The 16,603-nt window shown below is 34.2% G+C and overlaps 1 long non-coding RNA gene across 1 annotated transcript; it reads right to left on the minus strand.

Moving 5' to 3' along the window:
- Positions 1–10,931: 10,931 nt before the first annotated feature.
- Positions 10,932–11,779, minus strand: LOC127744863 (uncharacterized). The gene is made up of 3 exons (XR_008006101.1): positions 11,458–11,779; positions 11,272–11,383; positions 10,932–11,160 (listed from the first exon to the last, which is right to left on the minus strand). It is a non-coding gene; the product is annotated as an uncharacterized LOC127744863 (long non-coding RNA).
- Between the last annotated feature and the right edge of the window lie 4,824 nt (positions 11,780–16,603).

Raw genomic sequence — 16,603 nt, forward strand, 5'->3', positions numbered from 1 at the left:
AAATAATTAAATTTTATATTACTTGACAAATAATTAAATTATTATAATCAAAATTTATTAACTAACTATTTTTGTTAAAGATATTATTATATAATATAATTTTTCATCAAAATATGTTAAAAATATAATTTATTTAAAATATTATATATAATACATAAAAATATTAATTTTTTAAGTTATAAAAACAGAATAAATAATATAATTTTAGATGATGAATTTTAAGGTTTCTTTTTACATATATATTTTTGTTGTTAAGAATAGTGTGTGACAAACAAATATTTAGAGAGAGAAAAATTGAGGAAAATATCTGATAGTATTCAGATCAATGTGTTTTATCCCCTAAGCACGTAAAGCGGTTATTGATTAAGTATGACAAATATAATTATGTTGATGGGTCTCAATTTGAATATTTTTTTATTTTTATAAAATACTATCTATTTTGGGTCATGTCATATTTACAAAATAGTTATATTTTTGTTTTACATTAAAATACGTACTAAGTATTCATATATTTTGGAGAGGATGGGGCGATCTGAAACTTAGAGAATGTTGGAAATTTTAAAAAGAATGTAATCAGTGATCAAAATATTGTGAAGCAAATAAAAAGTTGGGATGAAGACTTGGTTAAAAATAGAGTTGTTTGGGTCTTGACAGTGAAATCAGGACTGTCTCATATGACGAGAAAGACGATATTATGACAGCTCTTCCAGCACAGAATGAAGTGTTTATACAGAAACGAAGACAAGCAAAGCAAAAGGAGAAAGTAAGAAGGAGCCGGCCTAAAAACTGGAATAAGGAACCATTAAACAACACTTTAAAAGCTGGACAGGAGCTCTAGTAAGAAAAGACAAACATAACAGGTGGTCGATTAACTTTTTTGCTATCATTTGAAATACGTTGTTGGAAAGGAATGCTAAGATTTTTAAGAATAAAAAAGTTGTGGAAGTTATTACTACAAAGAGTGGGTTGGCTTTAATTTGTTTCGTCTAATTATTGATGGCAATGTCGGAAATAATTTTAGTGTTTGTATTGTAACTCTAGACTTTCTAAATGTTCTATCTTACTGTATTGAGTTTTTTGTTTCAAAAAAAAAAAACAAGTATTCATATACTTTACACCCATTTTGGTTAAATTCATATACGAAACATAATCAAAATGAAAACATTCCCATTTAATTTTATAAAAAAAATAAAAAATTCATCAATTGTTAATTAAAGACTAATGTAAGTAAGTTTATTGATTATGTTGTAGGGGATATCACTGCTGATTAAAAAGCAAAACAAGAATATAATGAGTTGTCACCTAATCAGTTTTTCCTCCTCATGATAAATATATAATTTTTGTCTAATTTTTTTTGAATTTTTTTATTAATTAATAAAGAAATAGTTGCAATGTAATTTGCTTAGTTAGGTGATTTAGAGTTCAATGACAATATTAATAAATTATCTAGTCTTTGCCTTTAAAATGAGATAATGCTTATCTCATTCTAAAAATTCCTAATTAAAATTTTAAAATAAAAGCTAACACACAAATGTTGAGTTTTTAGGGTTGAAGATTGACGTTTAAGGTTTAGGAACTAAAATTTATGGCTCAAGGGATAAAATTAGATTTAGGAATAAGGTCCATGATTTAGAATGATTTAGGTTTTAGATTTTATGTATGTTTGGTTTACTATTAGAATTTGGAATAAAGGGTTAAAAATTTAGGATTTAAGATTTAGGGTTTAAAATTTATAATTTTCAATTTAGGATTTAGATTAAGGGTTTAAGATTTAGGATTTAAGATATATGGTGTAAGATTTAGTGTTGAATATTTATAAACGAGTGTTTACAATTTAGGCGATATGCGTTTAGTATTTAAAGTATTAATTTAAATAAAATTTTTGAAATAATTATTGAAATTTAGTAGAAATACGATTAGAATAATAATTACTTAGAAATAAAAATTTTAATTAGTAATATATACTTTGAAAAATATATTAATTTATTTATATATGTTAATGTATATACATTATTTAATTTATTTATATATAAAAAATTAAATATATTTATATTTACATATTAAAATAAATAATTATTAATAAATATTTGGGAGTTAAATTTAATTTTTTATGTGTGAATAAAAGAAATTAATTCATAAAAAAAGAGTGTGTGCATTTTATGTGAGTTTAGAGGGATTATTTTGGTGAATATATATAGCTTTTTTGCAAGATTATCAACTCACAAAAACACACTTTCAAAATTCGATGGGGGCAAAAAGAACAAAAAGGGCTATGCATTAATTCTTAATTAACAATTGATGAATTTTTTATTTTTTATTTTATATAAAATTAAATGGGACATTTTCATGTTGTTTATGTTTAGTATATAAATTTAACTAAAATGAGTTTAAAGTATAGTACGCATTTTAATGCAAAACAAAAATATAATCATTTTATGAATATGACATGATCTAAAATAGATGGTATTTTACAAAAACCAAAAAAATTATTTAAACTGAGGCCCATCATCATAATTATATTTGTCATATATAAGTTCAGTTCGGGTAAACAGTTTAATTAATTTTTTTTAAAAAAATAGTTTAAACAATAAATACTTATATTAAAAATAGTTTATAAATAAGTTATTTTGTGTTTAGTTTTTAGTTCTAAAAGTACTTATTTTAAATAAAATGTGACAAAAAAATTTTTATTTCGAGAAAAGTCATTTTTTTTAACTTCTCCATAAGCATTTAAATAGCTTCTTAAAAAGCTACAATTTAATTTTAAAAATTACACCAGACATTAATATTACTACTTTTTACGAATCAAAACTTCAAAAAGATAACTTTTGAAACTTCACAAATAGCCCTTAATGGCTTAATCAATAACCCCTTCACGTACGTGCTTCTCAGGGGACAAAGTACAGGATATAAATATTGTTCTCAACTCTTCTCTGATTAGATATTTGTCTCACACTACTCTTGAGTATTGACAATAAAAATATACAAGTGTAAAAAGAATCTTTCTTCTATACTTTAAAATTTACCATTCTAAATACATGTCTATCACATTATATATTTATGTATATTAGTAAGACTTAACTAATTAAACTTACGTAATTAAAAATATAAAATATATAAATACAAAAAATATATTTATTTAAAATATTTATTTATGTATTAAGATATTCTATATTTATTAGAGTCCATCAATATTTTTCTTTTATATTAGCATTTGATTTTTATCTAATAAAATCTAATAGTATATAAATGTGACATATTCAATAAGCACATAATTATTGTGCTCATTTTAGATATACCCATAAATTTGTCATTCATTTTTCTTTTCGCTCTAAATTAATGACTTGATAGAAAACAAGTTTAAAAAAAAAAAATATCATCATCATCATTATCAAAGTTAAGTTTGTATCTTATTTTTTAACATTTATAACTCTAATTTACTTCAATCTTTTTCTTAATTTGTAAAATTTAAAGATGAATACTTAATTAAAAATGGAGTGGTATGTAGGGGCTAAAATTTTTTGATATTGTAAAGTTAAGCTTGTATTACCCTTATATTATACGAATTTAGTGTAATACATTGACATAGAGATTGATTACTGTCACAATAAACTGTCATTAGCGAATTCAAGAAGTAACTAAAATATTATGAAAATGTGAGTAAGAATTTAAGGTAAGACAAAATTTATCCACTATGAAATCAGCGCTGCCCATTTGTGTTGGAATCTCTTGAGAAAAAAGAAATCGGCATTACTGATTGCCTTTTTTTTATAATTTCAATTTTTTTTTAATTTGTAAACGTTAGTAAAGATTTGTATTTTTTTCTATATAAAGAGGATTCGTGACTCTAATCTCTTGCGAGTGTCTTGCTTCTCTATTCTTGTTTCTCTTATTCATCTTATTTTTCTTCTTCTAACTTATATATTCATTTTTGGAAGTATTATAATGTTTAGTTTCTTCCGTTTGTCTATTGAAGGGGAGTTTTGATTTTTTTTTAAGAAGAAATGGATAATAAGATTAGTTTAAAATTTTATTATAATAGTCAAATTTTATTAGAAATACATGAAGGGTGATATTTATGTGTAATAAAACTCATGTATATTTGTAGTTACTCTTACAGTATCATTCGAAGAATTTAAAAGTTTTACTTGTCAAAATATAGATCCTTACGTATTAAAGAGGACAACAAATATTTTATATAAAAGACCAGTGACGAATTTAAGGGGGCTAAAGTAGCCATGATCCTCTAAGTTTTTTTTCTAAATTAGTAGTAGTGATATTATATGTTTTTGGTATATTATGTTAGATTTAAAAAAAATGCTGTAGAAACTTGTTAACTATAATTCTATATAACACATATTGGGTTATTGGTAATTGCTAACTGGTGCACGAATCCCACACTTCGTACAACTGAACTAACACGTGCACTAGGTCGTCCAAGTAATACCTGAGCGAGTCAGGGTCGATCCCACGAGAATTGTGGTTTGAAGTAAATTATGGTTATCTTGTAGATCTTAGTCAGGTGGATATAAGAGTTGTTGGATTTGGTTAAAAGCATAAAAGGAATAATGAGATCTAAACTAGGTTGACCTGTTTATAATGATAAGAAAATGGTTAAGGCTTGGAGATGCTTTGTCCTTCTGGATTAACTCTGGTCTTACTGCCTTCTTCAATTGTGAATGATTTCTTCTATGGCAAGTTGTATATGTGATCAACGCCGTACGGTTGCGATCGCCAATCTCCTCCAGATCTGAACCCCAGGATTAGTGTGGATCCATTCTGATTGAGGGTGAAGCTCCTGCAGTCCATTCTCCTTAATGATCCTACTCAAAACGCCACAGATAAGGTCGAATCTTCCAGATCAGAGAATGCTACGCCTTTGGGTTCTAGCCTCTACGGCAGAGACCCTAATCTCCCCATACCTCGGTTGAACTAGTGTCTCGAGAAGCCCCAACGAAGTCGTGGATTAGCCGTCTAAGAGATGTATAATCAAGTTGGCAGTTCGATACTTTCTAGTTACGTATTCACACGAACCCAAGAAGAACACGGGTGGTTGTCAGAAACACGATCTTAGTATGAAGAACGAAGATGATTGTCACGGGTCATCCCATTCATCAAGTTGAAGAACGAAGATACATCTTAGAATTGAATCAAACACGAATTGAAGAGAAACAGTAATACTTTTATTAATCCATAAAACTCAGTAGGGCTCCTTCCCTCAACCTAAGAGGTTTAGAAACTCATTCTGATAGAAAACACAATGTGAAAAACGAAGGACTAAGGATTACATAAGAAGGGTAAAACAGTCTTTTTAGTGCTAAAATTCACTTCTAGGGCCCACTTGGTAAGTGTTTGGGCTGAACTTTGATGAGATCCACGTGCTATGAGGCTTCTAAGGCGTTAAACGCTGGCTAGGGGGTCCTCTTTCGGCGTTTGGATGCTGGTCTCCTCCTTTGGGCGCTGGACGCCTGGACTAAGGTAAGAGGCTGGCGTTGGACGCCAGTTTTGGGCCTTCTATTTTGAAACAAAGTATGAACTATTATACATTGTTGAAAGTCAACTTTGCATAGATGTTGAGAATGCTCCATTTCAACTTTCGTAGCTCCAAAAAAGCTCTTCCGAGTGCAAGGAGGTCAGATCTGGACAACATCTGCAATACTTTTTCTGCCTCTGAATCAGACTTTTGCTCCAACTCCTCAATTTTAGCCAGAAAATACCTGAAATTGCATAAAAACATACAAACTCAAAGTAGAATAAAAAAATGTGAATTTTACACTAAAACCTATGAAAACTTAATAAAAATTAAACAAAACATGCTAAAAACTATATGAAAATGATTAAAAAAAGTGTAAAAAATATCCGCTCATCACTAACCTATTATTATTGATTAGCATGGTCCATTTCCCAATTAAAATTTTAATTGATACCCTAATTTTTTATCCCATCACAGTCCACACCTTTCCTTTTTTATTGTAGATTAGTATAGATTTTTTGCCTTCTCATTCTAATTATCTTTCCATAGCAAGACACATAGGGAAGAAAAGTGATTGAAAAAGTTAATAAAAATATTAACTATTGGGAACACACCAGAGTTATATCTCAATTTTGTCTAAGTTAGTAACAATGCCAAATATTACTGACATTATTTATTTAAATTAAGTTTTTTATAAGTGGCAATAAAATTCAAAGGTTGAAGTGAGATAGAGAAAAATTTTTAATAGAGTTATTTTTGAGTGAGACTTGGAACAAAAAATAATAAGGTAAATAAATAATTTTTTTATTCTTGTTACTCTTGTTATTATTTATTTGTGTTTAGTGAAACGTTGCATTTTGGGCACATGAAAACGTTACCGTCGGATTTTTTTCACGGTAAATCCGACGGTAACATGCCCTAAATGATAGCGTGAACCTTCGTCTCCCCCTTTTCGAATTTCTTCCTCTCTCTCTACATCTCCACCCTCTCTATCTCATTACTGATGCCACCTCGCTACCGGTTCTCTGCCCCCGCTCCTCATCGCCGCCACCACTCCACCATTCTCAGCGAGCCAGAATGTCCGTGCTCAATGCTTTCTCCATCGCGATGTCAAGCCTCCATCATGAGCCAAGCCTCCACAACTGCGATGTCCACCAGTCTCTCCACCAAGGCACACTCCAGCGAGCTACATCCACCGCCACAACCTCTACTTCCACCGTTGCTCCACTCTTCTTGCTCTAAGGTTAGTTTTAGAATTTTGTCAATTTTCAATTTATTCTTCTCTATTACAAATTTATTATGGTTTAATTAGATTTTAATTTTTCGTTAGTAATTTAGTTTAGTTAAACTACTTTTTTTTGTTAGGTTGATTTATAGTAAAATTAAAATTTTTTTATTAGGATTTCTCTTGGTTCATAGGTAATTAAGTATGATATTGTGATTGCTGAGTTTATAATTTGAATTTGTTTATGGTTTTTAATTTAGTTTGATTAATTTAAGTTAGATTCAATATATTAGGTTTTAAATTGTTCAAGTGTTTGGAATTCATTAATTTTGTTATTTCCTGTGTTGATGACTATTTTGCTGAGAAATTGTTACTGAGATTGTTTGCAAATTGTTTAATTTCAGTTTAATTTAGTTTGGTTAGAATTTCAATTTCAATTTTGAATCAATTTCAAAGTTAGTTCAGGGTTATTTTTCTAATCTTAGTTGATTTAGGTTGACTAAGTTAGGTTAGATTCAATACATTAGGTATTGAATTGTTAAAGTGTTTGAAATTGTCTGATTGTGGTAATTGCTGCGGATGACTGTTATTTGCAGACATGTCGACAGGAGGTGCTGCGGATCAATCTGCCGGTCGTGGCCGCAGCCGTTGTCGGGTTAGAGGGAGGGTTCCCTCTGGTACCCTCGGAACTTCTGGATCCTCTCCCTTTAGTCCGACCACCCCGGTCAAGCCACAGGTTGTAGGTTTAGCGGACCAGTTGTTCATCATGGTCCCTAACCCCAATTACGTACTGCCGTCTACAGTGACGACACCACCTCCTACTGCCTAGCAGCCCGATCCATGGCGACGCTGAGCCCAGTGACGGATGCCGCGACCCTAGAGTCCAGTCACGGCAGTGAGGCAGCAGCTGATGTGCCTCCATCACTTGCCATCATACAGTTGCATATTTGGTCTAATGGCGGCATGGGGTAAGTATCATGTTCAATGCTCATGAAATTTTAGTTTATTGTTTTCTAGTTTTATTGATTATGATTCCTGTTGTTGCTGAGATTTCTTAAAATTGATTCTTGTTCAGTGGATTTTAGTTGATTTGGAATGTTGCTGGTTATTGTTTTCTAGTTTTATAGATAATGATTTCTGTTGTTGCTGAGATTTTCTGAAAATTGATTCCCGTTTAGTGGATTTAGGTTGATTTGGAATACTGCTGGTTATTGTTTTCTAGTTTTATTAATTATGATTCCTATTGTTGCTGAGATTTTCTGAAAACTGATTCCTATTTAGTGGATTTATGTTGATTTGGAATGTTGCTGGTTATTATTTTCTAGTTTTATTGATTATGATCAAGGTTCTGAAAACCAAACCGGTCATTGAATCGCTCTAAGCACTGGTTTACTAGTTTATTGGTTCAACCGGTCCAACCGTGGTTTGACCGAAAAACCCGTTTTAAAATAAAATAATAAATAAATTATAAATAAACACCCTACAATATAATTATAGTCTAATATAAATCTTTAAATATCTTTCAAATTTAAAACACTATGTAACACCCTAACTACCAAAGCTCACGCTTCCGGCTGCGCAACTCTGATAGCTCGGACATTACGACGACACTTATACTATTTAATACTAAAATATGAGCCTGTTTAAAAACTTTAAACCGCAATACCATTCCCAAAAATACTTTCACCGTACAACGTACGTCCATACATACCATACAACTTACAGAAACTCATAAAGAGTACATCCATATATATACATACATATATATATAAATAATATTACCGACATTAACCAATACAATTCCTATCCCTCTTACAAAATATATCAAGATAAAGGCGAGGGTACAATAATAATAATCTAAAGCAATACAGAGCATCTCAATAATAAATAATTAAACTCTTCTTAACTTCTGCGCCCAAATCCTGAAAGGGGAAAAATGTAGGGGGTGAGAACATCATCCTCGAAAGGGTTCTCAGTAGAGGGTTCTTGGGAATTACTGTAATAGGATACATGAAGATAAATCGTATCAGTGATTAATAACCGTCTTATGCCTTTTTTCAAAAACAACGGTTTACAATAAAAGTAAAGTCAGAAATCTTTTCTGAAAGAGGAACCGTTCAATTTTTAAAACATCAAAAGCCTTTCAAAAAGGTTTATCTAAACTGAACCAAAATAGCCTTTCATATTTTATTCCAAACCAGAAACACAAAACCGAAATCAACCATCGGTTCATCTCATTCCAACCACGGCCCTAGGCCCAAACAATCCAACCATCAACCAATCACCACAATCCAACCGTCAACTAATCACTGCAATCCAACAGAGTCCCAGATGCAAACACAGATAGGAAGTTCAAGCACAAACAAACAGTTACAGCAAATAGAATAAGTAGCAGGTAATAACAAGTAATCACATAGGCAAACCAAGTACAATATGCACACCCAAACAATGTCACATAGATGCATATGATGCATGCCTGTCCCTAGTGGCTGATGATATCATCTGTTGGTTATATAGCCAACCCGACACGTCCTGGTAGCTAACCATGGACAGAAACACCCATCGCGGAGCAAGTAAGTTTGAGCTACAACCCCCTTGCTACTACCCGCTCAACCCAGAGCCAGTGGAATAACCACTACTGCAGCTACTACCCAGGCGGGTGTTTAAAAGCTCAACCTGGAGCGAGTGGAATCACCACTACTATCGCTACTACCCAGGCGTCACAGTCTCTGACCTGGAGCAAGTGGGACGAACCACAACCCTTGCTACTGCCCAGGTATCTCAAGCATATATTCATTCAGTCCCAGCCATGGATCAACATCCATCTCAGCCATCCGGTTAAAATTCAAAATTTCATAGTCAGCTATACGGCCCATAACTCATTCAGCAATCAGCCATAAATCAATATCATACATAGCCATTCCGGCTCACGGTTCAATCCAGAACCAGCCAATATTTATAACATACACAGCCATTCCGGCTCACAACAAAACAGCACTTCCACATTCAACATCATCAACTTGTAAAATCGGCATTTAAGCCATAAATCACTTTTTCTCAATTCATTTCGCTTTGAAATCAAGTTTCAACTCTTTTTAGCCTTGGCTTTTAGAAATCTCAGTGAGTTCCCCTTTTAAAACAGAACCACTCTCGGCATTCTCTTTCCAAACTTTCAAACCATGGCAAGTTAAGGATTTATTTCAAAGCATTCAAAACCACCCATCCAACAATGGAATTTTATAACAAAAGTTTCTCGGCAGAGTCCCAAGTCTCTAGGGAAGGTTAACCTATATCAATTCCTTAAAATTCATTGAAACTCTTAAAATCATAGATTCTCGGTTCAAGTAAATAAAAACTGAATTTACTATAAAACCGGCCATACAAAATCACAAGTTCCAACCCGATCAAAAAATCAACTCATTTGAAACGGAACCGGTTCATTTGAATCAAACCACTTTCAGGTTTCTTTTTGGAACCCATTTTTCTAACTCTTCCAAAATGCCTCAAACTTGATTAATCAATCAAAAGTCTAGATTCCTTTGAAATCACTAAAAACTCCTTTTTATATTAAAATCAATATTAGAGCATCATTCTTTCCTTCAGTGATTCAAACGGTAAAAATAGTTTAGTTCTAAATAAGCCGAACTCAACGTATAAGGTTCATTAAATAAATTAAGCTTGAAAACATAAATATCCTCTTAATAAATCAAATAATACAATTTCTCAAATCCAACCCTTTTTAAATAACTTTTCAAACAAGACTAGGATTTTGCAGAAATTTCGGCAACACCTCCCCTAAAACTTGGACTTTTGCCACCCGGTTTGGGTCCCAACTAAACCGTTTCTCATTCCTTTTCAACAGCTCAAAACCAGAATCAATTTAAAGCAAGCTAAATCAACAATTGCCTCAGTGTCGTATCTCAAGGATACCATTTCAAAATCAACTCAATATCAATCGATATAACTCATTTTCCAAAGTTTTAAAGAAACGGTTCAGTAACAATTCATTTGTCCAAAACCATGTCAATTAAAGTAAACCAGGCTGAATTCAAAAGTGCGTTCTACTTTCTTATCCAGAAAATTAACTCAACTCAAATCAATTCACAACGGATTAAACCCGATTTTAAAGCTTTAAAAGAATCAACTTCAAAAGCATCTCGTTTCACAACACCACACAACAATCCATTCATCAAAACCAAATAATAATCCGTTCAACATATAATTACATTCATTCAGGATAATCAACATCACATAAGGCTTATACAATCACCAATTACATTATCTCACATCAGTATCCATATGTAATAATTCCAATAATAAACTATAGTTTTCAGAAAGTGCCCCTACCTCAAAACGTAAATTCCATAACCCAAACGTCTCACAGAGTCCTTTCCGCCTCATCCCGAAATCACCGACAGCTTGAACCACAGCTTTGCTCACTTTTGTAGTAACCACATCAACTCTAATCGCAATACGTAACAAACGGGATTAACTCTCACAACAACGAATGCTACAACACCTCAACGTTTAACAGGACAACGACTAAAGGGGTTACCGGAACGTAAACGCTTACCGCAAATAAGAAGGAACAGCTGAACCGGAACAGCGGCGGTCTCCGGACCGATTCGGCAGCAGCCCGGCAGCCACCTCAAGTAGTAGCGGTGACCGGACTCCGGCAATGGCGCCTGGAACCCACATACAGAGACGTTAAAGCTTCCAAAATCTTAAACGAATGAAGACCGAATTCAAAAACCCTTACCGGCAGAATTTTCCGATGACTGCAGCGGGTTTTTCTGGCAGCCAGGCACGGCAGCGCGACTCAACACAACCAGGCAGAGCGGCGGCAGCCTCCAGCAACTCCGGTGAGCTTCCTTAACGATGGTGATGGCCAGAGCTTCGGCAGTGCTAACCGAGGCTTACCGGCGGCAGGAGCGGCGGCTATAGCTTCGTGCAGCACGGCGGTACCTGTCTTTTCCCCCACCGCGAGCTCTCTGTCTCTCTCTCGCCCTCTGTTCCGATGACAGCGGCCATGGCTTCACCGACGAGGCCAGGTGCGGCGGTTTCAGGCCCTCAGACCCTCCTCGCTCGCGTACCCTCTCTTTCCATGTCTCAGCTTCGATGGCGACCCTCAGTGGACCAACGGCGACGACGATAGCATGGGCAGCCGCGACGCCCAGGTGCGACGGCGACGGCGCAAGACAGCGCCCTCTCCTCCTCTTCTCTTGCGCCAGCTTCGATGGATCAACAGTGGCGGAGGCGGTGCGAGTTCTCCCTTTTCTCCATGGCACAGTGGCGGCGGCGATGTGGTGGCACAACGGTGGTGGTTCCAGGCCGACAGAAACGCGTGATGGAGGTAGCGGCAAAGGCCCCCTCCCCTCCTTCTCCTCCGATCTCCTCTACTCCCCCTTAGATCTCTTTCTTTCTTTGTTTGTTTTCTGTTTTTCAGGGAACACAAGAGAAACTCAGCTTGTGTTGCCGCTGCTGAGAGAAAGGAAAGGTTGGGGGTGTGGCTAAAGGGAACCGGGTCATGGGTTAGGGTTTTATTTTGAAAATTAGGGTTAAGGGCATCATGGTAATTTCACATAAAATTGGGAATAATATAGTAATTGAAACTCAATGTAAATCCAACACTAATTGTACATAGAAAATACTATTTGCTCATCAATTTCACAAATTATTTTCAATAAAATGCCCAAATCTAAAAATTAGAATTGGTATACTTAATTTCTTCATTTTCCAAAATAGCAGTAATAATATTTAAAATATTATTTATCTAATCCAAATCATATAAAATCCTTATTATTTCATAACTATCAACCTTATACTTTGAATATAGAAAATAATCCAATAATTATAAAATTGGATAATAATCATAACTTATCTCAAACCCAATAAATCAAAACTTGCCTTAATTATCCTTAATAAAATAATCTCTGAAATTAAGGCTATAAATAACTATATGATTTGAGACTTGATCATAAAAAGACTTTTCAAAGATTCTGGGTCTTACACACTACATGAAATGTCATCAACTAAAACCATATGATCTTTATCAAATAAAAACTCAAAAGTTAAATGATAAAAAAATATCTAAATATTAAACTTGAACATTATGCTTCTAATCCTAAATTGTTTTACCCATTTATATAATAATTTAATCCTAATATTGAAGCATTTGAGAACAAAACCGGCATTTGAGATCTGAAGGAAGGCCAATCATACTTGACATACCACCTGAGAGAACAAAACCAGCATTTGAGAATGACAAGAAAAGTTCATAAAACCAAAAGGAAACAAAAAAAAAAGATTGAACATATTTGGTCTATCCAAAAAATTGAGCACACAATCAAATCAATTACAGATGCTCATGTCATTTATAGCTTGTTGCAAAAAAAATGATGCCAAAGAAACTGAAATTTTTTTTCTAACATTAAGATCCGTGCACAAATCATCAAAATAAGCTTGATGAGTTTGGAAAACTCTAAATTAATATTTGTGATGACTAAACATTATTAATGTGATTAATTGTAAAAATATTAATCCATATATGTTGATTAAATTAATTTTTGCAATGTAGGTTCTACTTGGGCCAAAAAATTTTGTCAAGCCCAATTTGATGAAACATATTCAGCATTGATATAAATCTTTATCACTATAGCTGAATTGATTTGGGCCGAAATGATAGAAAATTGGCAAGCCCAAGTGTGTTACTAGTAGCTCAGCCTTGAAACAAAATGTCCAAACTGATTTTGGCTGAAGTAAGTTGTTAACTTGGGCTAAATTGATCCATTATTGTTACAAGCTCAAGTTAATCATGTTTTGCTATTTGCCCCAATGTATGATCCAAAAATAATTCATCAGTAAAGCAAATGTTACTATTTGCCTCAAGCCTTCCAACGGATTTAAGCTTATTACCATGTGATGGATTTCAAATTCATTCAATTATTATTTATTGCATGGGAACTATGAGAGAGAAGTTGTCAAATTGATTTGATGGTGATTATCAATGCTACACGCTACTCCACCTAAGGGAAGTAAAAGCAACTCATTTTAATTAATTTATTCAAACACACTTGATTGCTTTTCTTCATACTTTCTCTTCTCTCTCATCACTTTCCTTTTCTTCTTCGATCCTTACACAGCAAACCATGGAGACTTTGAGCTATCAAAAAGAAGGAGAGGCAAGCTACAAGACCATCTCAATGATGGCACGAAAAAGAAAATATAAAGTATGCTGTGGCTGAGATTCTTATCACTTGTGGAAAGATTTTGTGATGAGATCTTAGATTCTCCATACCAAAAATGGAAGAAAAGATTTCGGCCAGCAAGGAGAAGATCCTTGGAGGGATGGCTTGTCTCTGATTCTGCTCACCCACCACAGAAGGTAGCTAGGGTGGCTACGTGACGAAAGAGGCAGAGATTGGAGCAGATGAAGCCATCATCATCATGAAGCATCAAGGGCCAAAATTTCATCTTGGAGAGCAAGCCAAGGATGGAGCGCTTGGATTGATGAAGGATGATGACCAAGGAAGAACTAGAGGTATTTCCATGTTGGGTTTTTGCATGGGTTACCTCTTCTCTCTCTCTGGCCGAACCGGTTATGTGTGAAGGAAAAAAAGTTAAGCTTGGTTTTTGTTTCAACTGTGGAGGCTTCCCCCTTCTATAAAAAGGGTGAACAGTCACAGTTTTATTCAAGGAGTTAGAAGTAAGTAGTGAGAGTGCAAGGCACAGGATTCTCATAGCTACCTAAGCTTACAGATTTTCTTCTCCTTCAATGTATTCTGTTTTGTAATTTTTCTGTTTAATTTTGTCATGTCTTGAGTCTCATGGAAAAAGGCAAACAGTGAGGTTTATATGAAAAAGCCATAGAGCGAAAAAAGGCAGAGAGTTCAAAATTAAAAGAAAAACCATAGATATCCTTAGAGTTCCTTTGTACGTCTATGTTGTGTTTCATGATTCTATGGGAATCCCCTTGTAAGTTGGGTTAGCACTTTACAATTTGTAATTAAGAAGATTATAGTGAAATTCCATCATTGTTGTGATGGAGACTGGATGTAGGCCGCACTGCACTTAGCAGCTGAACCAGGATATATCTGGGTGTAATTTTCTCTCTTTTCTACTCCATTTCTGTTTCTACTGCACAGGAGATAAAACTAAAAATATCTCGTGCCAAGTGACGAGACAAAAAGAAAAGTCTCGTGGCTAGGGACGAGACAAAAATAAAAAAGTCTCCTCAAAGACCAGCAAGTGTAATCAAGCAAAAAGGGGGCTAAGATTCAACTCCCCCTTCTCTTAGCCACTGAAAATCATCAATTGGTATCAGAGCTTGGTCTCAAAGAGATCAAGCTTTGCAGCTTGGAGAAAAGATCCACATGGCAGAAAGCAGTGGCTCAAATCTAGTGTCCTACAACCTTACAGAAGGACAGTCAAGCAACAGACCGCCTTTTTTCAATGGGAAAAACTATACCTATTGGAAGGAGAGAATGAAAATCTTTGTGCAAGCAGTAGACTACAGGCTTTGGAAAATCATCCTAGAAGGTCCTCAATTTCCAACCAACACAAGTGCTGAAGGAATAGTCACACTTAAACCAGAAGCTAGCTAGACCGAGGAAGATAGAAAGAAGGTTGAGCTAAATGCTAAGGCTGTAAATCTACTCAACTGTGCTATCAGCTTCGAGGAATACCGGCGGGTATCACAATGCACAACGGCAAAGGAAATCTGGGACAAACTTCAAATCACTCATGAGGGAACCACCATTATGAAGAAGACTCGGATAGACATGTTAAACAGATAGTATAAAATGTTTGCAATGAAGGAAGGAGAATCCATTGATGAACTGTTCGAACGGTTCAACACCATCATTGTTGGCTTGTATGCTATGAAAATAACACATTCTGATTCTGTGCTTGTGAGAAGAGTGTTGAGATGTCTCACTAAAGAGTGGGAAACAAAAGCTTTAATTATTTCTGAGAGCAGTAGTCTTGATTCCATGATATTTGATGATTTGAGAGGAAACCTTCTTGCTTTTGAAAACACTTATTTGAAAAGAGATTCAAAAAAGAAAGGAATTGCTTTTTCCTCTGTAACCAACCCCCTAGATGATGAATCAAGTGATAACTCCTCTGAAAATGAATTTGCGTTGTTTGCCAAAAAATTCAAGAAAATGGTGAAGTTCAAAGGCAAGGGCGGCAGCTCAAGGAAAATGAAGAAAGACCTTAGCAAAGTAACTTGTTACAACTGCAAGGAAATGGGGCACTTCAAATCTGATTTTTCCAAGTTAAAGAAGGAGGAGAAGCAAAAAAGGGGGAAGAAGAAGGGTCTGATGGCATCATGGGAAGACTTGGAAAATGAATCAGACAGTGATGAAGAATCTGAGACCAAGTCACAGCCTTGTCTCATGGTAAATCATATAGATCAGGTATGCCTAGCATCCAAGAGGAAGGAAAATATGTGGTACATGGACAACGGATGCTCTAGGCACATGACCGGAAAGACAACCTTCTTCATAAAGCTTGATGAATATGATGCAGGACTTGTCACTTTCGGTGATGATGGTAAAGGAAAGATAGTGGCCGTTGGAAAAGTTGGTAAAAGCTTTTCATCTTGTATAAATAATGTTCTTCTTGTAAATAGTTTGAAACATAATTTACTTAGTGTAAGCCAATTGTGTGATTTAGGATTTGAAGTTATTTTTAGAAAGTTTGTGTGTTTGGTTGTTTGTGAAAAAACTAGGGATATTCTTTTTTAAGCTAAAAGATGCAACAATGTGTATGGATTAACTCTTGAGGACTTGAAAGAACAAAATGTAACATGTTTTACTTCTTTTGAATCTAAAAAATGGCTATGGCATAAAAAGTTGGGTCATGCTAGCATGTACCAAATTTCTAAGCTAGTAAAGAAAAAT

Source organism: Arachis duranensis, chromosome 2 (genome assembly GCF_000817695.3).
Source record: "Arachis duranensis cultivar V14167 chromosome 2, aradu.V14167.gnm2.J7QH, whole genome shotgun sequence".
Taxonomy (NCBI): Eukaryota; Viridiplantae; Streptophyta; class Magnoliopsida; order Fabales; family Fabaceae; genus Arachis; species Arachis duranensis.